The sequence below is a fragment of the Grampus griseus genome (assembly GCF_964374135.1).
Source record: "Grampus griseus genome assembly, chromosome: 14".
Classification (NCBI taxonomy): domain Eukaryota; kingdom Metazoa; phylum Chordata; class Mammalia; order Artiodactyla; family Delphinidae; genus Grampus; species Grampus griseus.
Window position 1 is genome coordinate 19,403,907 of NC_139008.1, and position 27,333 is coordinate 19,431,239.

Here is a 27,333-nt window from a genome sequence, read left to right on the forward strand (position 1 = left end):
AAAGCCTGAAAACCAGGACAGCTGATGGTGTAAGTTCTGACCTAAGTCTGAGTCTGAAGGCAGAAGACTGATGTCCCAGCTCAAAAACAGTCAGAGAGAAAGAATTCTTTCTTACTCAGCCTTTTATTCCAGTCAGGCCTTCAACAGATTAGATGAGGCCCACCCACACTGGCGAGGGCTGTGCTTTACTCAATCTACTGATTCAAATGTGAATCTTTACATCCAGGAACACCCTCACTACACACCTCACCCATAAATATGTTTAATCAAATATCTGGGCACCCTTTGGCCCAGTCATGTTGACACATAAAATTAACCATCACAGTGAGTCTTAGTCAAATTGTAGAAGGTCTTGAATGCCATGATAAACAGGTTGGATTTACTCTTTAGTCATTCGACCATTCACACATTTTTTTTTTTTTTTTGCGGTACGCGGGCCTCTCACTGTCGCGGCCTCTCCCATTGCGGAGCACAGGCTCTGGACGCGCAGGCTCAGCGACCATGGCTCACGGGCCCAGCCGCTTCGCGGCATGTGGGATCTTCCCAGACCGGGGCATGAATCCGTGTCCCCTGCATCGGCAGGCGGACTCTCAAACACTGTGCCACCAGGGAAGCCCCCCATACATTCTTTGATTCCCTACTCCATGAACTGTGCAAGGAGGTAGGGATAAGATGATGAAATAATGCAGATATACTCCCTGACCTCAAGGAAGTATTGGGAGATACATTCGATCCCCAGGTATCTGCAGAGGTTTGGTTCCAGGACCCCCCGCAGATACCAAAACTCATGGATGCTCAAGTCCCTTATATAAAATGCCATTGTATTTGCATATAGCCTATGCACATCCTCCTGTATACTTTAAATCATCTCTAGATGCTTGGCGCGCTTATGCATGTCGGTACCATTGGGCATCTTCTTCCAGAGCAAGTAGAAAACTTGCTCTGGAAGACAGCCTTTCTCATCTATGAGTTTCTTGAACTCTCCTGGGAACACTGATGCTGCCTCAGCATCGGCCAATTGCTGATTCCCCCCTGATGTTTAAGTTCTTGAGGCTGCCGCTTTACAAAGCCAGCCAGCCAACCCCTACCAGCCTGCATCTCCTTCCTCTCTCAAGCCCCTCACGGTAGAGCTCACAGAGACTGGGTGCTTTTTCACACATAATTTTGCCACCATCAGGGACATCCTTCTGTGACATGTCTTCTGGCCACGCACTTAATGCTTTCTCAGGCTTTGCAGGTACTCTATCGTGAACCAGAGAGACCATTTTTGCTATTGGAGGGCCAGCACTGACCCTTCCACGAATTTCAGCTTCTTTCTGCTTCCCTGTGCAAATGCTTGATTCGTCCTTAGCGACCTTATTCCCACTTCCGCAAGCCACGTGCTGCTTTTCAAAAGATTAAGATTTTTGTTTTCTTGTTGAGGTGGCACTTCAGGCTCCCTCTTAGCATTTGATGGATCGCTTTGACCACCTAATTGCTCTTTAGAAGCTATTTTTTTTTCCCCACAGAAACAAAGGGTGCACACAACACGAGGAGCAGGGGAACGAGAGGGGAGGCAAACGATGCTCAAGTGAGGAGCGCTGGAGAGACACCGAGGACCTGTGCGGGCCCGAGGCCACAGAAGGGCGTGATACCGAGGACCTGTGCGGGCCCGAGGCCACAGCAGGGCGTGATACCGAGGACCTGTGCGGGCCCGAGGCCACAGAAGGGCGCGCCTGCACGTCACCGCGTTCATGTGGATTCAGTACAGTGCTCAGCAGGTGGCAAATTCAAGTGTTGCTTTCTGGAAGTTTCTGGATTTTTTTTTTTTTCCAAATACTTCCGATCTGAAGTTGGTTGAATCCACATACGTGCCACCCAGATATGGAGGGCCAACTGTATAGCTATTGGGTAGCTAATTATCTACCTGCTACCTCCTCTGGGAAGGTCCCTCTCACTGCTCAGCACCCAGTTCTCCAGGGGGACCCGTCTCTCCCTCCTCTGGGCTCCCAGGGTCCCCTGAGGTAGTGGTAGTAACACAACAGGTCTAAGAGCCCTGTCCTATGTACATGCACTCACTTACATAGACCTCACACAGCTCTATGTGATGGGCACCGGGACCGTCCCCATTTAACAGTGAGTGTAAGTAACTTGCCCCGAGACACAGAGCTAGTAAGTGGTAGAGCTGAGACCTGAACCCGCCCGCCAGTCCCACTCCAGGAGGCAGACTCCTAAACACCACGCTTAGTAATGCCCTCAAGTGGGTACCAGCATCATCCCCATTTTACAGATGAGAAGACTGAGGTTCAGGCTAGGATTTGCCTAAGGCCATGGAGTTTAGGAGCTGAACCTGAAAGCAGGCAGGTGGCAGAGACTGAGTTTCTTCCCCGTCACAACTCCCCACCACCCCTGAAGAGGGCTTTGTGGAGACACCATACTGTATCTGTTTATTTCCACACCTTTCTCCATTCTCCAGTAGAGTCTCCTCAAGACGGAAGACCTGATCTATTTCCCTGTTTCTTCAGCTCTAGCACAGTTTTGGCATTTGACCCAGTAGGCAAATGTTTGCTGAATGAATGAATGATTGTTAGTGAAGTTCCCATACCCAGGGTATGGCCTGTGATCGAGAGGGTTTTGAAATATTCTCTGCAAACTGGCCTGTTTCCTCGGCCTCAGGAGGAAAAAAAAAAACGTTGAAAAGAAAGAAAATGGGGCGTAACAAGGATTCCGGGCTGGATTCCATGACGTCACCCTGAAGTTGGATGTCTGGACTGGTAAACAAAGGCTCTTGTGACAGAGGCCCTGGCTGGCCACTCGGCCGTGTGGGAGAGGCAGGGAAAGCAGCCTGCCTCAGCGCTGGCCTCCACCCCAAGCTTTAGCCCAGGCGCCTCTGCATTCAGCAGGTATCTCATCCAAGGGAAAACCAGGACAGGAAATCACGTTGCCATGGAGACCAGAGAGGCCCTTCCAGACACAGGGGAAAATAAACACATTCTGGTTGGACTTAACCCCCACGAAGCCAGGGTAGCCTCACCTCCTAGTCTAAGAGGTCCTGGTTTTCTTTAGAAATGTCCAGTGGCCTCTCCTCCAAGGGCTCTTAGCACCAAGGGCTGAATGACAACTCCAGCCTGCTCTGGGTCCCCAAGGGCAGTGTCACCCCAGGGCTGAAGGAGGAAGCCATTTTTCTGCCTGGACCTAAGGCCTCAGTCTCCTTCACGGCTGGAGGCTCCCTGCTGACAAGGACTGACATTTATATGGTGCTTGCTGGGCGCCAGGCAAGATCTCCCCCTGTCCTCGCGACAACTCAGTGAGGAAGGCATTGTGTTATTGTCATACCCATTTTACTGACGAGGAAGCTGAAGCACAGAGTCCTTGTGACTCACCCAAGGTCACCAGATTGTTGATGGTGGCATCAGAATTTGAGGTGCTTGGACCCTTCTTGGTCAACAGAGTACAGCACTTAAGACAGGACTTTGAGAATTCCCTGGTGGTCCAGTGGTTAGGACTCCGTTGCTTTCACTGCCAAGGGCCCAGGGTTCAATCCCTGGTCGGGGAACTAAAATCCCACAAGCCTCGCAGCATGGCCAAACAAACAGAGACAGGACTCTGGAGCCTCCAAAACTAGCTGTGTGACCTTGAGCAAGTTAATTAGTGTCTCTGAGCCTCAGTTTCCCCAGTGGTATAGAGCACCTGCCTTGAAGGATTGTTTTAGGGTTAAATGCAATGCACGTTTATTGAGCACTTGCTGCACGCTGGGCACTATGTTGGGCCTTGAAAGTACAGCAGGATGGAAGACAAACGCAGTCCCAAGATCAAGCAGCTTATAGATGGACAGAGGCACATTCAGGACAGAGGGAGGTGCCCCCCTGGGAGCCCCGAGGCAGGAAGGAGTTGGCCCCTTGGAAGAACTGGAAGCCAGAGGGGCTGCAGTTCCGAGCAGCACGGAGAGTGCCGGAAGCTGGATCACATAGTACCCACGGTAGATTTCTCTCTAATGGGAAGAGGTGGGGTTCCTTCCCAGTCCTGATGCTGTGAGATTACAGAAGAAAGTCAGGTTTCACGGTCACTGCCAGGGGTCAGTCCTACCTGAAGGGGCCTACACTAGGGGTTCGCTAGCCAATGCCAGACTGAGAGCTAAGTCTGGCCAGCTGCGTGTTTCTGTATGCGCCTGCCAACTAAAAATGGCGTTTATGTTTTTAAGTCATTGAAAAAGAATTTGAAAAAATATTTTGTGACATGTGAAAATTATATGAAATTCAGATTTCCGTGTCCATAAGTAAAGTTTTATTGGAACACAGCCACACCCACGTAGGCCAGTGGGCTCTGGCCGCTTTGGCGCCGTGCCAGCGGGTTAAGTACTTGAGACAGAGATGCACCGCCTACAGAGCCGATAATACTGAATGTTTGACCCCTGATGGAAGGAAGTGGCCAAGCCCTGGACAAGACGCCTCTGGCTTTGCAGAGCAGAGTGTAATTAGGGAGAAATCGTGCATCTGGACCTTTGAAGGGCAGCGATGCCGGGAAGCGGCAGTTCCCTGCGAGTTAGCGGTGACGCACGTAACAAGGTGCTGGGTACCACGTGTGTTGACTTCTGAGGTCCTCACCACGGTAGGTACAAAGATGATCCTCACTTAACACACGAAGAAACAGGACAAATGTCCTTGGGACCTGCCCAAGGTTACACAGCTGGTGGGTGACAGGCTCAGGATTTGAACGCGGGCAGTTTGCGCCCTGCCACCTCTCCCAGGTGGCGTCAGTGATGAGGCCGGTGTCCCCGGGGACACCGCGCTGGACGTACAGTTGAGAGCGCGATTCCTCACCGCACCTCACCTGAGCTACCACCTCACCTGTCCCAGAAGCTGCAGGAGAGTCTTTCGAGACCTCCACAACTCCTTGGATCCCACCCCATGTTGGGGGACTTCATTACTTGACAAAGTGTTTGTGGTGACAACAGCCTACTTGCCCTCAGATCCAAGTTCCACAGCACTTCAGAGCACAGGGCTTGGGAGCCCTCCAAAACTAGCTGTGCAGTCTTGGGCAATTAATTAACCTCTCTGAGCCTCGGTTTTCCCATTGGAATGTAAATGCCTACCTTGAAGGACTGTTGTGAGGGCTGAATTCAGGGACACACTTATTGGGCAATTACTGTATACTGTACGCCCTGTGCCTTTGGGTTGCCAAAAACATGGACGATTCACAGGGCTCCCTTGCCCTGTGGCTTCCCATTGGTTTTGACCAATAGGGAGCTAGAGAAGGTGAGTGGGGGAGGAGAAAGCTGGAAGGATTTAACCTCCAGCTTCCTCCCTGCTGGGTGGGTGTGACCTCCTTAGGGTCACAGCTCCTGCCTGGTGGCCCTTTTCACACGGGCTTCTCAGTCTCCAGGTTACAGTAGTCACTCTTCCCCTTGGCCCCTTCAGGTCTAGGGGTGATAACAGAGCCCAATGTAATTAGTCCCTGGGGATACTTATGGTTTTCTGACACCCTGCCCTCCTTTGGAAAGAGTTTCTTTATTAAACGCCCTTTAAAGTACCTAATCTGAGTGTGCCCTTTCCTGCTGGGACCCCGACTGGCACACTCTTCATTTAAATTAATTTCCCAAGCATGGTAGGCTCAGTATATTCTGCCCGGTCTCACAAAGGATCTGCTCTTCAATTCCCCAACACAATATTTGTAGTTGCAAATCCCATCACAACGTTATGTCAGAGATGAATTACATCCCATACTGGTGAGGGCGTAGGGGCTGTAGGTATTTTTATATACTGATGGGTAGGAATGCAATACAGTAAAGACTAAACACACGGGAATTTGGCAACATGTTTCAAAGTGTTAAGAAATCCCTTTGGGGCTTCCCTGGTGGCGCAGTGGTTGGGAGTCCGCCTGCAGATGTGGGGGACACGGGTTCGTGCCCTGGTCCGGGAGGATCCCGCATGCCGCGGAGCAGTGGGGCCCGTAAGCTATAGCCACTGGGCCTGCGCGTCCGGAGCCTGTGCTCCGCAACGGGAGAGGCCACAGCGGTGGGAGGCCCGCGTACCGCAAAAAAAAAAAAAAAAAAAAAGAAATCCCTTTGACCCAGTAATTTCATCCTCAGGAATTTATCTCAAGAAAATAATCGTACAAGTGTGAAAAGATGTTCTATTCTAGTCAAACAAATTGTCTATCAGTAGTTGACTAGATAAATTAATTCACCCAGTGGATTTTTTTGAGTACCTACGGAGCTTCAAGCACTGTTCTAGCCCCTAAGGATCTAGCAGTAAACAAGTTTGATGAAGTCTTATTTTTGTGGAGCTTACATTTTAGCAGTTGAATTAATTACAGCACATGTATATAATGAATGACATGCAAAAAGACAAAAAAAATTAGTAGTTCCAAATGTATGAGAATATAAAGATGTCCGTGACAGATCATTAACAGAAAAAAGATCTGGCTACAGAACAGTAAGTAAAATAGGATTCCATTTTTATTTGTTAGATTTAGAAGAGACTATGGATGAATATAAAACAAACGTAATGATTATTAATTGGGGCAATGAGGTAATTATGGACTTTCATTTTGTATTTTATACAGTCTATATTATTTGAGTTTTATTGGAATAAGCTTTGCCAATTAAAAAAGATATTTTCACTTTGAACAATAAAATCTCTAAGCCTGCGTTTTTCCATTTAAAGTAGTATTTACCTTTTTAATTTTAAAAATTATACATAAATACATTCTTTGTGTTAAAGTTTCAAAAAATATAGACAAAGTTTAAGCTCTTCATGACTACTCCATGGTAACCACGGCTGTGAGTTATGTTTACCTCCAGATTTATTTCCATACATACATTTACTTGTAGCTACAGAAAATATATTGTGTATTGAGTTTTTCTTTTACGTGAATGATATCCTACAATAAGTATTGTTCTTCACCTTGCTTTCTAAAATCCAGTGTTGTAAACGCCCTACATTAGTACCAAAAGATTGGCTTCGTTTCTCTTAACCACTCCATTGTATTCACAGTATGGGTACACCAAGTTAATTTAGGCCCTTAGAAGGTTTAGCGCTTGTAATTTAAAATTAAGCCTTAGGTTATTTTTACACAATAAATTACCCCACAATTTAGCATCTTAAAACAACAAATATTTACTATCTCACAGATTCTGTGAATCAGGGTCTTTCACAAGCCTGCACTCAATCTGTTGACAAGGACTGTGGTCTCATCTGATGGCTCAGGTGAGAGAGAATCCACTTCCAAGCTCACTCACATGGTTGTTGTCAGGCCTCCTTGCTGTCTGTTGGCTAGAAGTTCTTCCTCAGTTCCTTGCCACATGGGTCTTCCCAGAGGCTAGCTCACAACATAGTAGCTGTCTTCCCTCAGAGACAGCAAGAGAAGGCATGAAAAATGAAAGCCAGAGTTTCTTTGTCAATGAACCTTAGAAGTGACGTCCTATCACTTTTGCCACATTCTATTCGTTAGAAATGATTCACTAGGTCCAGCCCACATGCAAGGGTGAGAAGATTATACAAAGGCAGGAATATCAGAAGGCAAGAATCATTGGGGACCATCTTGGCCGTTACCTATCCTGGGAAAGATAAGCAACCACATGAGCAATGGATATGATGAACGATAAGAGAGGAAGCACAGGTAATTCAAGGCAGAAGCTGTGTAAGGAGTTATCCATTCATTCAACAAGTACTGAGCCCAACAATTATGTACTGTGACCAGGCACTAATCTAGGTTCTGAGCAAAAAATGATAAACAAGGCAGACCAAGCTCAGGCTCTCATGGAGTTTACAACATAGCAGAGGCAAGACAAGGCAACCAGAGAGGTAATGAGCCTAAGAAACAAGACAGCGGTCGTGCAATTCATAAGGGATTTAACAGGTAGACTCACCACAGTCTGTTGGTGACAGGATGTGGTGAGTGAGGGGGAGGGAGGAGTTCAAGATGGTTCCCATGTTTCAAGGCTGGGCAACTGGTGGACTCTGGTACCTTGCCCAAGAGGAAGAAAACTGGAGGGGGAATAGACTTAGAGAAGAATAATAAGCTCAGTGTTGGATGTGTTGAGTCTAAAGAATCTCTGGAACAACGAGGTGATACTCAGGAGGCAATGGACACCAGTCTAGGAGCTCAGCAGCGATGCCTGGACTCAAGACAGAAAACAAGACATCAATGGCGTGGTGGTGATATTTAAGCCACACCAGTGAATGGAGAGAGGAAATAAGGCTAGTGGAACCCTGAGGAATTGGAACATCTATGCCGTAGGGAAAAGGAAAGAGGAGGCAAAAGGAGAGAGAAGATAAAGGAGCAATCAGAGAGTGGAGAGGGAGTGTCATGGATTCCGCAGGAGAGAACTGGAAGCAAAAGGAGTGAGCAGCTCTGTCAAACCCAGTTAAGATGTCTCCCTTGGGGCAGAGAAGTCACTGGTGACCATGATGAGAAGAGCTTCAGAAGTGGGGAGTGGGGAAGGGAGAAGGTTGAGGAGTGATTGAGGGGTGAGGAAGTAGAGATAGTGAGAGTAAATCATTCTTGACTTTTCTTAATCCTATTGGCACATATATGAATACCGAGGCATTATCTGAATTAAATGTCCATCCTTGACGTTATTTTAGTGTCTGCGAGGCTGTCAGCTCTTCCTTTCTCATTCAGTCCTAATACTTTGGTTGGGAATGGTTCTATTAGGCAAGAAGGATAGGATTGCTTTTGACAAGTGGGGAAAGAGTAGGAAGAAAAGCCGGGGTGGGGGGACACAACTTTCTGGACTGTGATTGTGAAGTTGTGTAACCTCCAGCCAACAGAGAAGCAGAGGTCTCCAGGAGTGCAAAGGCTGAGGTGCTGTGAAGTCCTAGATCCCTTATGGGTACTCAATATCTCCTATCTAAACTGAATCCTCTTCCAAAGCTGAAATGTGTCCATATCCTTTATTAGCAAGATGGAATCTTTCTTAGAAAATTCAAGCATTTACTATCTAAGTAGGAAGAATCTCAGCTTTTCTCGCGCAAACTATCTTTTTGGACTGCTGCAGTATCAACTTGTTCTTTCTGTCCACCAGAGGCCTTGCTTCTTGAATTTTTTTTCTTCCCCTTGGGATCAGAAAACTGTATGAAATTGGTGGTGTTGATTGGAGAATTTGAGTGGATTGACTGACATGGTTCCTTTGGCAGTCTTTTCATAATCTTTCTTGTGATCCTTTTGAAAAAATTTACTTCACATAATTGTTCAGATGTAGACCAGCCTGTATATGTGTGTGTAGGGTGGGGGGGGGGGCGTGTTTTAAGAGAAATAATGCTTTAAAAGTTTCCTTTACAGGTGTCACCTTCTGTCACAATACACTGAACAATTCATCTGCTTTTGTGTGTCACTCTGTTGCAATAGAGAGAAAAGGATGTCCCCACCTCCACCTGAAATCCAGGCTCTATTACTTGCAAAGTCCGTTTCTAACTAGTCCCAAATTATCAGTCCCACCCAGGAAAACTGGCGCCTTGCTCTTTGTGGACCCACTGATTCATTTAATACTATTGTATTTTTGAATCACTTACAAGTTGGAAATAAAAAGTAGACCATTTCTAAACATTAGCATTTGACCTGAATCGACCTTCTGTTGGGAGGTAGCACTTTAGAAAGAGGTGGCCAGGGCTGGGAAATTCTAGAACTAATTTGCCATTGGCATTTTCTTGTTCACTTGCTTCCCAAATAATCATATCCAAACAGCTGTTTTGTTTTTATTTTGTGCCACCCCCCCAGTTTCATTTTATTAATATATGTTCAGATACTGACTTGCATTTAGGACCTGAAAACAGGTAAGTTTTGCAAAATGCTGTGGACAATAAAAATGATTTGTAATCTGTAGACTTTACTCCTTGGGAGAGACTCATCCAGATGTTCCTCAAACAGACTTTTATCATGTATAACAGTGCACCATGGAGGATTTATGTAGATCCTTCCATCTTCTCCTCCTTTCCATGATAATGTTTCTGGGGACTGAACCATTGCTGTGTTATACCATTAATTTTAGTGTTAAGTTTCCCAGCCGGTTCTTTCCCACTGCACTGAATTCAGAAGCTCCATGATCACTTTTTTCTGTTATTTTTTTTCACTTCTTGACCTATTTCCTCTGCATTTCACAAGTTCTTTTGTTGCATCGATACAACCTTCTCCTGTATCATTTCTGCTTTTCTTGCTTCCAATAAGATTTTTGTTCAGTTGATGTTCTGTGAAGTTTTCCTTTGTATCTGCTTCTTTTTTTTTTCCACTCTTGGCCTATTATCTCACTGAGTGTAGACTGTTTTTCAAACATGCTGCCTTCTTTGCAGTAAATCTTTTATCAGGAGAAACATTTTCTTCTGAGCTCTTTCATCTTTGTAATTCATCTCATGCTATTAAATATTTTCATAAGTTCCAACATTTTATTTTTCATTCACTGATAATCTATTATTAGTTTAATTTGTTGATCTGTATATGTGTCCCTGGAATGCATAAGACTGAGTAGATGCTTCAACCAACATTTGGAGCAGGAGGGCAGAAGGAGGTCACTAACTCTATTTCTATAGTGTATTTAAGACTAGAACCTACCATACTTTATTCAGAATCCCCAAAGCTTAGTGCTTGGCTATCAGTTGTCAAAACTTGCCAGGTGATTCCATCGTACAACCAGGATGAGAACCACTGCCTACCTCCTGGCTTCTCAGTGGAAGCTAAAAACACCCAGCAAAGCTAGCCCATAGCGCTAAATTTTGAGCTAAGCACAGATAAAACAACAAAGACATTTATTAAGAAGTTCAAGTCTATTATCACTTCATTTTCTTAAATGAGAAAGTGACAAATCTCAGCAGGAGCCTTTAAGGCTTATTGTTAAGGCTAGTGTTGAAAGTAAATTTTGGACATAGTGCTTTTAAGAAACACTCTTGATATTGTTGCTAATGTCGATGTTGTTATTGATATCACAGATATTTTTTAAAAGCTACAAAATTATGGTCTATATTCCTGACTCCCTTTCCGAGGCTGTTTTATGTTTTGATGGTATCTGATGCCAGGCTCTGCTGCTAAGGAGAATGTAGTCTAAAGTGGATGCAGTGTAATTACGACAGACGGAACTTTGGTCCGTTTTCATTCACAGCTGCATTTTGTTAGCTGGTTAAGGTCACATAGTTGTCTCGCAAAAACATTTCTTGAGTGAGTTGCTGGAGGGTTGTTTAACTGCTTGGGCCAGTGCGATTCTCATATGCTGCCACAACCTTCTTCCTTACCTTTGCCTGAGACGTGGCCCTGCAAAGGGAACTCTCTGGCATCCCTAGGTGAGCAAAGCCCTGTCCTCTCTCTCCAGGAAGGCAGCGGAGCCATGCCCCCAGGACATGAACTTTGAAGCCTGGCGGTTCAGATGTGAGTTCACTTCTGACACCTAATAGCGGTGTGACCTTGGGTCTTGTGCAATTTACTTAAGCTTTCTTTTCTACCCTCTCTCCTAATCTTATTATGAAAATTTTCACAGATACAGAAAAGTTGAAAGAATAGTACTATTATGATATATATGATAAATACACAGTAATATATGATGTACTATATTGATAATCCAATGATGAACCACCTAGATTCAACATTTGTTAACATTTTACTATATTTGCTATGTTTGCCATATATGCTTATGTATAAGGGTGATATAATTTAAAAAACAATCTTTGTCCCAGGTTCCTGGCACACAGCCCCTAAAACCCTTAGAACACTGGAGTGATGAGCGTCTTTTGTACGCTAATGAGATGATTGGTGTCTGGGGGCCACTATATACTTTCAGGATGGGGCTGGTCCCCAGAGAGACCAAGGTTTGATGACAGGGTTGGAACGTTCAGTCTCACCCTTCTCCTGGGAAAAGAGAGGTGCTGGAGATATGAGCTAATCATCAATGGCCAATAATCTAATCAATCCTGCCTATGTAATGAAGCTTCCATAGAAACCTCTGAATAACGGTGTCAGAGAGCTTCTGAGTTGGTGAACACGTAGAGATACTGGTACATGTGGAGAGGGCATGGAAACTCGGCACCCCTTCTCCCACACCCTGCCCTACGCACCTCTTCCATTTGGCCATTCCTGAGTTGTATCCTTTATAATGAGCCCCCAAATGTAAGTGCTTTCCTCAGTTCTGTGAGTCATTCTAGCAAATTATTGAACCTGGGGAGGGGGTTGTGGGAATCCCCTGAATTTATAGCCTATCAGTGAGAAATGCAGGTGACACCTGGGGCTCATGACTGGCATTTGAAGTGGGGCAGTCTAGTGGGACTGAGCCCTTGGATTGTAGGACACCCCATTGGTGTCCAGAGAACCAGAGAATTGGTTGCTGGTGTTGGACAACATCACAGAGTAAGTATATGTACAAGTAAATTACAGGCAACATAACACTTCTCCCCTAAATATTTTGGCCTGTATCACCTAAAAATAAGACCATTCTCCAACATAAGCACCCTACGTAGCGTTTTCACACTTAGCAAAAATTAACAGTGATTTCCTAATGTCATCTAATATACAGTCCATATTCAAATGTCCCTCAAATGTCTTTTTAAAAAAATATTCATTTAGGGCTTCCCTGGTGGCGCAGTGGTTGAGAGTCCGCCTGCCGATGCAGGGGACACGGGTTCGTGCCCCGGTCCGGGAAGATCCCACATGCCGCGGAGCGGCTGGGCCCGTGAGCCATGGCCGCTGAGCCTGCGCGTCCGGAGCCTGTGCTCTGCGATGGGAGAGGCCACAACAGTGAGAGGCCCACGTACAGCAAAAAAAAAAAAAAAAATTCATTTAGTTATTTGGGTGCATCGGGTCTTAGTTGTGGCATTCGGGCTCTCTAGTTGGGGTGCGAGGGCTCAGTTGCCCTGTGGCATGTGGGATCTTATTTCTCTGACCAGGGATCAAACCCGCATCCCCTGCATTGGAAGGTAGATTCTTAACCACTGGACCACCAGGGAAGTCCCTCTCAAATATCTTTAATGACTTTTTTATTTTCCATATCAAGTGCAAGTAGGATCACAAATTGCATTTGGTTTTTATGTCTCTTCACTCTCCTTTTTTTTTCTAGAAAATATCCCTACCCTTTTGTTAATGATATTGTGAAGAATCCAGGCCAATTGTCTTGTAGAATGTCCCACATTCTGGATTTCTGTGATTGTTTCCTTAGGCAGGGTGTGATATTTAACTTTTCTAGGCTTATATACCCACGGGTGCAGTAACAGTACCTGCCAGTTCTTACTAAATACTACTGTATAGTCGATGTGAGGATTAAATGCAATAATGCTTGGAAGGTACGGTATCTGGCACACAATAAATGGTACTATTGTCACATCATGATCAGCAGCCTCCCCATCCCCACCGTCATCCTCAGCACTGCAGGCTCCAAGCTGCCGCTGTACACAAACTTTCCTGATTCTTTCCTCACCCTCTGGGATATCTTATGCTCATCTTGCTCTGTTCCTTCTGTCCTGGAGAACTTAACTGACTAGTCCTAAGCCAAGTGACTCTCTTAGCCCCTCCAAGAACCAGTGGTTAGCATTTACCCATCCTCCTAGGGACACCCTCTTTGTTCAGAATCACAGATTTACTACTACAAAATGGCTCAGATGATAGCGAGGCATTAACTGGTGTAACGCCCACCTGGGGAGGAAGTAGGTGCTTTGTCATTGTTGGCTCTGGGGGTGACCTTGGTGCTGAGTTTGTTGGTGCCGCAGCTGCTCCAGTGCTGATGGAGGGATGCTGGAGAAAGGAGATTGGCTGGTGAGGAAGGTGAAGAATGTGCTGCCAAAAGACTGGGCTCAGAGCCAGATGCTAATTACGATGGCCTGGGGGTGCTGGTACCCTCTGTCCGCGTCATCTAAGGAAGCAGGGGGGAAGCTGGTGGGAGTTGGGGAGGTGAGAGAAACGGGAAAGGTGAGAGGGACTGACAGGTTGGAGAAATCCACTTGTTCCCCTAGGGTCCACCCTCCCTTCAGACCCAAGCTGTCTGGGAGAAATTGTGGCTGTCACCATAGCAACAGCAGCAGCTGATGCGTGATGCACAGTGTCTTTATTAGAGAACCTCAGTCAAGCTTGTGCCAGTATTTTTCCATCTGAATCTCATTTCTTCAGTAAACGAGAGACCAGAGGCTGGGAATGGCACGGGTGGGGCTGGGGGTGTTTGGAGATGGAAACAGGAGAGTTCTCAGATATTCTACTGAATTTCTGGGAATTGTAGATTGAAGAGAAGCAGATTTTTTACATTACTTTGATAAGACATAATTTAAATATTCAAACTGCTTCAGAATTCCCTTAAATTATACATGAATTGCTGAAGCAGCATTCCCATTGCCTTCGGAAAGGTGCAAAGCATTGCACACTGGAAACCTTAGTGGAAGGAGATGTCTCTGGTCGTGAGCAGGGCCAACCTGGGAATCAGACTGACCTTAGTCTCCCAGCCCTGCTAACTTCCCAGCAGAGTGGCTTTGGGCTAATTACTTTACCTCATTAAGATCAATGTTCTCAGCTGTGAAATGGAGGTAAGAAGAGTAGCTGCCTCACAGGGTTATAATGAGAAATAAGGGAGCAGATGCATACAGAGTTAAGCCCAATTCTTGACCCTCATTAGATGCTCAATAAGTGGTCTCTTCCTACTGTGAATACTTCTATTACTACTACAACAATTTCTATTATTCCACCTATTACTCTTACTACTACGGGTACTATTACTGTTACTATTCTTACTATTACTCTAACAATGACTAATGTTACTCATCTTCTCTTCCTCCTCCTATCACCATGGGGATAACACAAATCAGCTGAGTAAGGATTATGACCCACTGGCAACTGCCTCTTCTCCCTTAAATGGTACCAGCGCCTCTGTGAGGGGCCGGGGTCAGAAACTGGGAAGACCTTGTTGTTGCCCTCACTGGCTATGAATCTAGGGTCAGACGAAAGCGTGACTCCACAGACAACTAGGGAATCCTGGAACAGCAATAGGATCTTTCTTAGAGATTGTACAGCTGATGTATTTCAGGACTTTTTCCAAACTTGTCACTCAAGTACCCCCTCTCTATTTTTGTCCTGAATACCACCCACGTTGTTCTTTATTTCAGGTTCTTCCCTTGAATTTGACTCCCTTTTTATTGGCCACATAAATGTGGTTTTGAAGGAAATTTTATAGCGCTATGAAAAATGTAAAACTAGTATCACTTGCCATGAAAGGAAGTAACTAAAAATAAAAGTGATGGAAACAATTCAGTGCTGTTGAATTCTAGCTAATACTTTTTTCTTGTTGAAACTTTTGAGACTTGGGCTCACCCTCTCTGTTCACAACGGAGGTTGGCAAGAGGTTGTTGAAGATACACTAGCACCAAAATGAAACTTTCCTGTGTGAAGTATTGAAAACCACTGGAGGGGAATGAATTTCTCACTATATGATCCAGTGATATCTTATGCTCCATGTGTGTCCCCCTGAAATCACTGCTGACCTTAATTAAAGAACAAATAATTACCTCTTCTTCGAGGGGAAGGGGGTGGGCGAGAGGTAGGCCCTAGAGCAGACTGCATTTCAACTGCTTCTAATTGTTCAGGCCGCCAAGGACACAGGTGGACATCCCAGTGGAAGGAACGACACTGGTGAAACATGGGGGCACACGTCATGACGATGCTCCATCAGGCAGCTTTAAGTAGTTCAGAGTCACTGAAGCAGGGAGGGGCAGGCCGACAAGGTCCAAATCACAAACGCTTTGTTAGTTGCACTAAGGAATTCCAATTTCATTCACTGAGTAAAGTGCAACCGTTGAGATATATTAAAGTGTAGAATAATAAGAGAGTAAAAATAGCTATTGTTTACAAGCACCACTATACACTTGGCATCGAATCTTCACAACAGCTCTGAACGGGGCAATATTATCCCTGTTTTACAGATGAGGAAACTAAGCCTTAATGAGGTTAAGTGGCTGCCCAATGTGGTAGATTGCAAAAATGACCGCAACTCTCCACCCCTCCCTGTGTTTGTCACATTGTAGTCACTTTGCAAAGGGACTCTGCGGTTCCTTCCATCAAGAGTGGAATCTGTTTTCCCACCCACTGGCCTCTGGGGTCAGCATGAACCAGAAGAATGTGGAGAAGGGACAGTGGGCCAGTTCCAAGCGTAGGCCTCAAGAGGCCAGGCATGGCTCTGCTCACTCTTCTGGAACCCTGACATCACCACGTGCATGAGGCCCGGTTGGCCTAATGAAGAATGAGAGGTCGGGTAGGGCAGAGTCCAGCTGCTCCAGCTGCAGCCCAGGCATGTGACAGAGCGCAGCCAAGATCAGCAAAGCCACTTCTCCAACCTGCAGCTGACCCCAAACACAAGAGTGAGCCCAGGCGAGACCAGAGCAACCACCAGCTGATCATAGACTCATGAGCAGTAGAGAATAGGGTTGGTTAGTTTTGGAGCCACTTTGGTTAGTAAAAGCTAACTGAGAAACCCGGCTAACCCAGTGTATAAATGTTGGAGTCAGGATTTGGTCCCAGGCTATGCTTTTTTTTCCCTCCAGGCTGTGCTTTTAAACACTATTTCTCAGGAACACTGAGATTTCCCAGTTACATTGGTAGGTATCAGTTTTTCAGCACAGCTCACAACTTTCCACTGAATGTGGACCACAGCTGCCCTGTACACCACCTCAAAAAGATTTGGTCAATAGATAAAGGAGGAGCAGGAAAAGACTTGTGTCCCAAGAACATTTTCTACAAATGGCACCTTCAATAATTCTTTTAAGGCAGTGGGTCTCAACCAGAAGTGATTTTGACCCTCTAGGGGACATCAGTGGTGTCTGGAGACATCTTTTATTGTCACAGCCGGGCAGTGCGGGTGCTCCTGGCATATCGTGGAGAGAGGCTAGGGGTGCTGCTAACGTGCAGCCTAAACACGTAAGACAACGCCCCCAAACAAAGACTTATCTGGCCCAAAAATGTCAGTCGTGGCGAGGTTGACAGACCCCGTTTTAAGATAACATGTAAACGAGACCATCATTATGACTATGATGCAAACACTTCTGAGCAGTGGATCTCAACCCTGGCTACGCACTAGATTCATCCAGGAAATTTTCTTGAAATACCAACACCCAGCCCCCATGCCCAAAGACTCTGACTCAGTTGGGGTGGGGCCATTTAAACAATTCTTTCCAGGTGATTGTAACGTACAGCTAGGGCAGAAAACCACTGCTTTAGGAAAAGTAGCGGACAGTGAGTCACACAAATAAGATAGTGAAATGATGTTTTTAAAAATATGTCTGCCCCTTCTCTTTGTCAGAGTAGCCTCTGTACCTGGATTCTTGCTCCCCTGGTGTTAGAATCTGACTGCAGCCCTGTGCATGATTCCTTTGAGTCCTGTGGCTTACTTCCCCTGGCTTCTGTCTGTTTCCACCACACTTGCCCCAAACAAACACTTTTTCTCCGATGCAAGACTCTTCCTGCTCACAGATTTTCCTAAGACCTTCATATACAGGAAGATTTCACGATTTACTATAGGCTTTTCTTGATATTTGGGGATTACTGGCAGGACACTCTTTCCAGGAGAGTCTTCTGATATCTCCCTACGTTTACTCACCCTTCTCTTCTGGGCACTCCGGGGTTAACTCAGCAGGCTTGGGATGGTCAAACCGTGCACATATCAAAGAAAAGGACTGGCCTCTGATCTGCTTCTGGGAGATGACTTCTAAGCCCTTGGAATATCCTGCCTGATAAGAGTGTCTTCGTATACCTGGGATCTTGGGCCATGCCAGATGGTTTATGCTAACGTGGGATTTATGGTGAGGGCTTTGGGCCATGCTGTATTAGCTCTACTTCCGGAGAGGATGGAGACTGAGTAACTAAGGTCAGTGACACACTCACTCTATTGTCTACATGACGGACACCCAACAAAAACCATGGATATCAAAGCTTAGGTAAGCTTCCTTGGTTGTGTTGGGAGAATTAAGCAGTATCTCTATGATCCCACTGAGAGGGAACAACTGAAACCCAGTGCCTGGACCCTGCCCTGTGTACCTTTCTCCTTTGCTGATTTTAATCTGTATCTTTCACTGTAACACACTTTAACTGTGAACATAACAGCTTTTCTGAGTTCTGTGAGCCCTCCCAGCAAATCTTCAAACCTGAGGGTGGTCTTGGGGACCCCTGACACATCTCCCCACTCCCTATTCTCTCTTTTCACGTCTTCTGGAATAAACTACAGGGTCCTCTATTTTCTCTTGTAAGGCAATTCTGACCATATGCAGATCATTTGGGGTCTCATGTTTTCTTCTAAGTAGTTTATCAATAAATTTCTTTCAAAGAAATTCAGTGTTCTCCATGGAAATGAGGCTGGTAAAAACAATTTTCTCTAGCTTATTACATACTTTTGCAGACATTACTTTGTAAGCATGTGCACACACACACAGAACTGTCCTACCATTACCAGAACCAGGGCTGGGAGTTACTTTTCTGCTAGAATCTAGAAATCATTTCCACTCACTATAAGGCCAGTGAAAGTAGAATGAGAAACACAATTGGCAGTGTACCTCTCTGCAAATAAGGTGAAGGTCTCTTCATCACTTCCTCCCAAGAGCTAATGACTGTGTAGATTCCACCATATGGATGTACCATGATTTTTTCAACCAGTTCTCCATTGTTAGATACTTGGGTTGTTTCCAACATTTTTGCTCTTCCATATAAGGCACCAATAAAGATTATTCCATAGTAACCATCGGGCTCTTCTATAGTTATTATCTTAAGATAAATTTCTATACATGGTATTTCTGAATTAAAGAGTACAAATGTTTTTAAGATTTTTTTTTTTTTTTTTTTGTGGTACGTGGGCCTCTCACTGTTGTGGCCTCTCCTGTTGCGGAGCACAGGCTCCGGACGTGCAGGCTCAGTGACCATGGCTCACGGGCCCAGCCGCTCTGCGGCACGTGGGATCCTCCCAGAACGGGGCACGAACCCACGTCCCCTGCAGCAGCAGGCGGACTCTCAACCACTGCGCCACCAGGGAAGCCCTAAGATCTTTGATAGAGTATTTTCTTTGAGGACTATATCAATTAAAAATTCACCAGTTCTGTGTAAACATGATTGTTTCCCTGCTTCCTTATCACACTGTGCATTAATTACTTGCTCCATTAATAAACAAATTGCTCAAACAATAAGAGGATAGTTAGCTAAATTATGGGGCACTTATACTACAGAATATTATGCTGCAAAGAATAAGGGAAGCTTCTGGAATATAAAGGTGAAGAGAAGCAAAGAGATAGACTTTTCCTATCCCAACATAATGAAATGGACAAAAATTAACAAAACCTAGATTTAAAAAGCCACCAGGGTCATTTAGAGGAAGAGAGGAAGATGTATGACCTTAGGTTTTGGCTCTAAAATGTCAATGGAAAAAAAATACAGAAGCTTCATGCAATTAACAGGCAGCTTCTACCCTGTACCCCAGGAAGTGTGAAGAGGGGTGAGGAATGGGTAGAAGGTAAAGGTGAAAATCCTGAAAAATCTTAGTAATATCCCCCCATTTGGAGAGAAGACAACTGAGGGGATAAGCCAGCAGCTGGGGGGAAAGTCTCCCACACCCACGGGAAGAGAAGCTCCTTGCTTCCATCTCGGTGTCCTTCCAGAGAGCTGAAAAACAGGTAGGGTCTGGCATGGTATATCCCAGGTGGCAGGAAAGCGGGAAAGGAGATATAGACTGGTCTCAACTACCTCGCTCTAACTACTTACTGCCATAAAAGGACTGGATGGAAGAGGAAACAGTAAAGAAAATATCAGTACATCAGATAAGTCTCCTGATGGTTTGTGTGGCAGGTGGAAGTACCTGGTACCTGTCCCCCCTCTCCCCCACCTTCTGGCTCAGAGGGGAGTGGGAGGAACCTCTGGGAAAGTTGGGTGAGGGGATAACGGAGGTGGAGTGAGCCCTGTGATGGGGCATTTAACACAATTGCAGAAAACAGGAACCAGCCTTCAGCAGCCACTATGGCTCACTGGCTCAGTCTAGCTCTGTTTCCCTTTGCTGCCCGCCCCACCCTATCCCAATGCAAAAACTGACAAAACAGAAACCCAGGAATCTCACCCATTTTCCTTTATTTGGGGAACTCAATAGACATTTACTAAAGTTGACAAATCAGGAAATGGAGGTTTAAAATATTACCTAAAAGTATAAAGCCAACCTAAAATTATAAAGCTAAAAGTTACCAGAAACAAAGTAAGGGGAAGCAGAACAAACATAATCCTCATATCAAAATAGTAGAAAACAAAGTAAATATTAAAAACAGAAAAGATGAGAGAATGAAAACAAATCATATCTGTTATTTCCATAAATGTATGTGGAGTTTTAAAAAAGCAATTTAAAGAGAAAGACTTCTTGGATCAAAAAAGCAAAACACAACTTTTGGCTGAAAACAAAAGAATATGTCAAACAAAATATCTCAGGAAGGTTGAAAGGTATGAACAAAGACATACCAGGTGAAGATGACAAAAAGGAAGCTGGGTTCATGATATTAATATCAGACAAAGTTGAATCTAGAATTATACGAGGTAGTTGAGACCAACAGGGGCATTTGATAATGACAAAGGGTGTGTACACACCACAATTAGGCTAAAACTTCAATGATATGAGGACACAATTGAAGACAGTATCAAAATGATCAGAGCATCAACTACAAACAGACACCAAGGACTAAAAAACTTATGTAGCTCACCTCTCCCAGTCCACAATAGAGAAGGAAATTAAAAATGAAGATTTAGAGGACCTCAATGTACATTTAATTAGGTCGACTTTGTAGTTTTGCATCAAATGCTGTACGCTGAAAATAGAGGATACATCTTTTCATAGTCCTGTGGAATTTTTACAGTAATGGACTGCGTATCAAGCCACAAAGAAAATCTTAATAAAATTCAAAAAGTAGAAATATTACAGACCATTTTCAATAACACAAGAAAACTAGAAATTAACCACAAAATTAGGAGGGAAAAAAACCTACCACCCACCTGGGTGGGGGAGAAGTGTGGGAAGAGAGAAAGAGATTAAAGAATATTTTTAAACCAAAATTTCTTAATTTCTCAAATAATGGGGCTTCCCTGGTGGCGCAGTGGTTAAGAATCCACCGGCCATTGCAGGGGACACAGGTTCAAGCCCTGGTCTGGGAAGATCCCCCATGCCCTGGAGTAACTAAGCCTGTGAGCCACAACTACTGAGCCTGTGCTCTAGAGCCTGTGAGCCACAACTACTGAAGCTTGTGTGCCTAGAGCCCGTGCTCCTCAACAAGAGAAACTACCACAATGAGAAGCCTGTGCACCACAAGGAAGAGTAGCCCCTGCTCACCACAACTAGAGAAAGCCTGCACACAGCAACAAAGACCCAACGCAGCCAAAAATAAATAAATAAATTTATTTTAAAAAATATCTCAAATAATGAAATAAAGTCAATACATATCAAAACCTGTGTCATATGGCAAATATGGGTTAAGAGGAAAATACAGAGCCTTAAACAAATATATTAGTAAAGAAGGCAAAAAAACCAAATGAATTTAGTATTCAAAGAAGAGGAAAAAGAACAACAAACTATTCTAGGAAATTAGAAGAAAGAAAATCATAAAGAAATGAATCAACTAGAAAATGAAACAAATTTAAAAAGTACAGTTGGTTAATCCAAGAACTGACTCTTTGGGATGGAGTGGGTTAAAGTGAAATACATAAACTACAGAGTGAACTAATTAGAAAAAACAAAAACAAAACAGAAAAAGCACTGAAAAGACATTAAAAGTAAGGAGAAGGAAACAACATAATACAGAGGAAATGAAAAGATTTAGTACCTAGCAAAACTTTGTGCAATTACATTTGAAAATCTGAAATAGATGACTTTCCAGGAAAATATAAATAACTGTACCAAAATAAATACAACGCTAGAAATCTTAAAACAGTAAGCAGGAACAAAACTGAGAATGTTATCAACCAGCTCCCTACCAAAAACCCACCAGACTCAGAGAGTTTCTTAGAGGAATTCTTCTAAATAGCCAAGAAATAGACAATTTTGCTTGTATGTAAGTTGTATCAGAGCACACAGAAGTAAAAGACGTTCATATTTTCTGTGAAAGCCACATCAAAACATGAAAATCATGTCACAAAAACCATATACCAAGCTCATTTATAAATATTACATCTTAAATAAGATATTACTAAAGAAAACCTAACGTATTTCAGGAATGTAGGTAATGCTAAGTGTTAAGAAATCTTTTTTTTTTGGCTGCACGGCTTGCGGGATCTCAGTTCCCAGACCAGGGATTGAACCAGGCCATGACAGTGAAAGCCCAGAAATCTAACCACTAGGCAACCAGGGAACTCCCAAAAAAATCTATTAATAATCATTGTTCCCCATACATTTTGTTTTTTAAAAAAATCGCCATAATATAAAAATTTTAATGTTATTAGCATAGATGACAAAATATTCTCTTACGTCTTTCAAAATCTCTACTGTATATCTGGCTAAACCTTTTTTATTTCCAATTTTTGAAATATGCTCTCTATTTTTCTTTGTAAATCTCTCTAGAGTTTTATTTTATTGATCTTATCAAAGATCTGGTATATGGATTTATTTAACATTTGTTTTTCGCTATTGTTTAATATAGTAGTGGCTGACTTTGTCATGACTGATTCTATCTACCTCCTATTTTAGTTCATTTAGTTCTTTCCCATAACATCTTTTTATCAGAAACTTATTTCATTTCTTTTTATGCTTTCTTAATAAAAAGCATTTAAAATTATGATTTTGCCTCTGATTACTGGGTTGCCTCTCTCTCGTAAGTTTTGAAACGTAGTGTTCTTTTTGTGTTATTTTGTACACAAACAGAAACTAAAGTTTTAATTTCCTCTTTTCCCCAAAGTAATTTTTTAGGGGATTTTAAAAAATTCTAAGTATTTTGATTTTTTCAGTAATCTGACATTATTCATTTATAGTTTGTTTTTATCAAATATGTAATTTGACTTGTACAATTTCTGCCTTTGGAATTTACTTACGTTTTCATTTGGCCTAACGTGTTATCATTTTTTACTTAAATCCTGATTTTCTTGTATTTTGTTCTTTCAGAATGAGAAGAGCCTGTTAATCTCTTGCTTAATTTTATTTTGTTAATATTTCTTATAATTCCATAGAAATAATTATTTTTAATCCCCACATTCTTTGCCTCAGCCCTGCTTTAAATTTGAGGTAATAAATTCAAAGGCACTTAACAAAAAGCTCTAAGATAAAAAAACTGTTGGGCTTCCCTGGTGGCACAGTGGTTGAGAGTCCGCCTGCCGATGCAGGGGACACGGGTTCATGCCCCGGTCCAGGAAGATCCCACATGCCGCAGAGCGGCTGGGCCCATGAGCCATGGCCGCTGAGCCTGCGCGTCCGGAGCCTGTGCTCTGCAACGGGAGAGGCCACAACAGTGAGAGGCCCAAGTACCACAAAAAAACAAAACAAACAAAAAAAAACTTGACTCCAGTTCTTTTGAGAATGCAAAACACTGGCTTTTACTTAAATAGATTTTTTAAAAACATGTTAAAAACATATTTACAATCTAGTGATAAAATTAAGTTAAATACGTACTTTTATGAATTTCTGTCATCATAAAATTAAGTTTTTGTCTAAGTCTGATAACTATAAAAGGCAAGGAACTTTCTTAAAGTCAGAAATTATTTTAATGCTCCTAGGACCGTTCATTTAAAATCTTAAAAAATTAAATATTTATACAGGAAATGGCATTTGCTAGAGTGTTTGTTGTAGAGAATTTTGCTTGTTTCCTCAATGTTCTAAGCTACATTTATCACGGGAGGTTAATTTTTCTTACTGATGCAATTATAATGAAGCCAGCCAGCATATAAACTCTGTATATTCTCTTGGAGTTAAGGAAAAGCTCTTGTTAAGACTTTTCTCCTTACCGAAGTCATATTATAGAAATAAATGGCGATTATAGTGGAAACTATTTAAAACCACAAAATAGAATCTCACTTTCTTTGACAGTTCCTATCATTTTTTTTCTGCAGTGCTTTGGTTTTTATCTCATAGATGTTCACAAATATTATTATCCTTTAGGAGGATTGTACCTTCTGCCATAAAATAATACTCTGTCCAAAATGCTTTTTTGTCCTCTTTCCTCTAAAATTAATATTACCGTTCTGTCTCATTTACTTTTATATTTCTGATGTATTTTAGATCACCCTCCTCCCCCTTTTTTTTTGCTTAACACTTTTGATTCACTTTCCATAGGTTTGTCTCTTGGAAACATGATATAGCTAGATTTTTTTAACAACTTTATTGGAGTATAATTGCTTTACAATGGTATGTTAGTTTCTGCTTTATAACAAAGTGAATCAGTTATACATATACATATGTTCCCATATCTCTTCCCTCTTGCGTCTCCCTCCCTCCCACCCTCCCTATCCCACCCCTCTAGGTGGTCACAAACCACCTAGCTGATCTCCCTGTGCTATGCGGCTGCTTCCCCCTAGCTATCTATTTTACGTTTGGTAGTGTATATATGTCCATGCCACTCTCTCACTTTGTCACAGCTTACCCTTCCCCCTCCCCATATCCAGGAATCTTGAGAACAAAAAATGGAGCTGGAGGAATCAGGCTCCCTGACTTCAGACTATACTACAAAGCTACAGTAATCAAGACAGTATGGTACTGGCACGAAAACAGAAATATAGATCAATGGAACAAGATACAGAGCCCAGAGATAAACCCATGCACATATGGTCACCTTACCTTTGATAAAGGAGGCAAGACTATACAGTGGAGAAAAGACAGCCTCTTCAATAAGTGGTGCTGGGAAAACTGGACGGGTACATGTAAAAGTATGAAATTAGAACACTCCCTAACACCATACACAAAAATAAACTCAAAATGGATTAAAGACCTAAATGTAAGACCAGACACTATCAAACTCTTAGCTAGATATTTAAAATCTCATCTAAAAGGGCTTGGTTTTTTAATGGGATTGGTTAAGTCTTTTCATTACTGTTCTGTTAGGTCTTATCATTGTCATCATACTTTATACTTTCTGAAGTTAATGCTCCCTTGTTTATTTTTTCCTCTTGTCATTTGCAGTATGAATCATTCTGCCTTTGTTGGTGTTATTGTTCTACTTTTTATAGATTTGTTCATTTATTTTATTCCCAGACACACATCCTCTGCTTGGGTAGTTCAGAGTTTCCATAATCCTGTCTTAGTGAAAGGCTGTGATCTTAGGGAAGTGGAATGCAATTTCAATTTAGGAAATGGTTTGAAGCCAATGCTCCCAAGAAGCTCCAATTTCAGGACACTTTTACACAAAGTTCAAGAAGATTCCCGAGCCGCTCTGCTGATTTAATTGTCTTGACTAATCTGTTTACTCAATCAATGTCAGGTAGGCTGAGGGGAATTTGGGATCAGGATGAAATTAATCAATCCATGTCCTGTAGGCCCTGGGGTAAACTCGATCTGTGGGAAGGCAAAAAACTAGCACTGGGGCATTTATTAATTTGAAATTGGGTTTCTCTAGGTACAGAAGGGCAAATTGAGGATCCCAAACACTTAGATATTTTCCCCTCTCTTTCCTGAGAAAGGTTATCTCGTTTGATCTCATCACCACTTGTTTGGATCCTAACTGCCACTGAATCAACATCTATATTTAAGAAACAAATGAAGCAGAAGAAAAAGAACAGTAGATATGAAAGTAGGAACTACAAAAACAATTGATGTGTTGGAAAATGTTGAGGTCAGGGGGTTGGATGCCAGTTGGGACCTTAGACTGGAGGCTTTTAATGCAATAGCAGCTGGTGATGGGTAACCTGGATGTTCTCCAAAACGCTGGTAGAGGCGAGCCTCATAAATTAGTTTTGATCACTATTTGGCATTTCCCATTTTCAGTTTACAGAAGGGCCACTATATAATTTGTATATCTTCTTTTTTTTTTATTGGGGTATAGTTGTTTTACAATGTTGTGGTAGTTTCTACTGTACAGCAAAGTGAAGTAGAGTTGCCTGTGCTACATGTATATCTTCTTTTTGAAGAATTACTTTTGACATATTCATTAAATATTATAATCATGTGATTATACATATTTAGACACCATATAATCTCTATTGTAGTTAATTCTATTTAATTGGTGTCTTTGCTCATCTTTCCACTTCTCTCAAGACTTCCCTTTTCTTAAGATCTTTCTTTCCAAATTAGTTTTAGTCACATGAGTAAGACACGAATGCATTCTTCTTATTAAATCCAAGGTAGTCTAAGTTTCCTCTCTCCCTCCACAGAGGCACAGAAGTAACCACTCCGGTGTGAATCTATTTTTATCTCTCTCTCTCTCTCTCTCTCTCTCATCTATCCATCTATCTATCTAATTAATTTTAAAATGTGGTATTTTTTTAATGACATCACAGTGTACAGCTTGCTTTTTCTCCTTCCCCACATAGTGATATGTTTTAGAGATCTAACCATAGATCTATTTTAAATTGCTACATAAAATTCCTTACAATGGATACACCACAATTTTTTGGCCATAACCCAATTGATGGATATGAGATTGTTCTGTTTGGGGGCCACTGTAAACAATGTTTACAATGTTGCAAGGAACTTCCTTCTATATGCCTTCCTGTGTCCATATATAGAGCTTTAGGGAAGAAACTAAGCAGTGAAATTGCTCAATTTACTGTTGTCGTTTTGTATTTCTAGAGCTGTGCTATCCGATACAGTAGCCACTCGCCACATATAGCCACTGAGCACTTGAAATAGAACTAAATTTTTAGCTTTACTTAATTTTTAAAATTTTGAAACTGAATCAGAATAACAGTTTTTTTTTGTTATATTGAATTTTGGTAGGACAAACAAATAATTGCATTGCATAAAATATTATTGTTATAATGTAGGGCATAGTTATAGGTAGGTCACTTGTGCACGTTCCTAGGATGATATATAAACACATCACCTATTCAATTGGTGTATATGGACTGATTCAGTTTGAATGATTTTTTTCTGTGCACTGATGTAAATCACTGTAATGTGTTTACTGGAATATTTTATGCAGACAGTATGAGTTGCATGATACCTCTTAAATTGCAATTAGTAATTAAATCAAAATATGTATTATTTTAATTATAATTCAATTACTTTTTTACGTAGGAATCAATTTGAAAGGTATAAAATGAAGGTGTACAAATGATGAAGAATCAAATGGAGCTGTAGAAGCTAGTGACCAAAATAGTAAAAAAAAAAAAGGGACTGGAAGAAGATAATGCCACAAACTTCACGATGAATGTCAATTGTAATTTGCTGTGGCAGAGCAAAATGAACATGCTGTGTTATTGTGAAACAAACATTTAAAAAAATAATAAACTGGAAAATATTGAGGCATTTCCAGCAAATATACA

The 27,333-nt window shown here is 42.6% G+C and overlaps 1 pseudogene across 1 annotated transcript in view; it reads left to right on the plus strand.

Moving 5' to 3' along the window:
- The first annotated feature begins 893 nt into the window (after positions 1-893).
- LOC309832265 (5'-AMP-activated protein kinase subunit gamma-1-like) overlaps positions 894-27,333 on the plus strand; it is a 56,041-nt pseudogene continuing 29,601 nt past the window's right edge. Inside the window, exons 1-3 of the transcript in view lie at positions 894-928; positions 1,509-1,744; positions 4,727-4,773. The product of the transcript in view is annotated as a 5'-AMP-activated protein kinase subunit gamma-1-like (transcript). The remainder of the gene's footprint in view (positions 929-1,508; positions 1,745-4,726; positions 4,774-27,333) is intronic.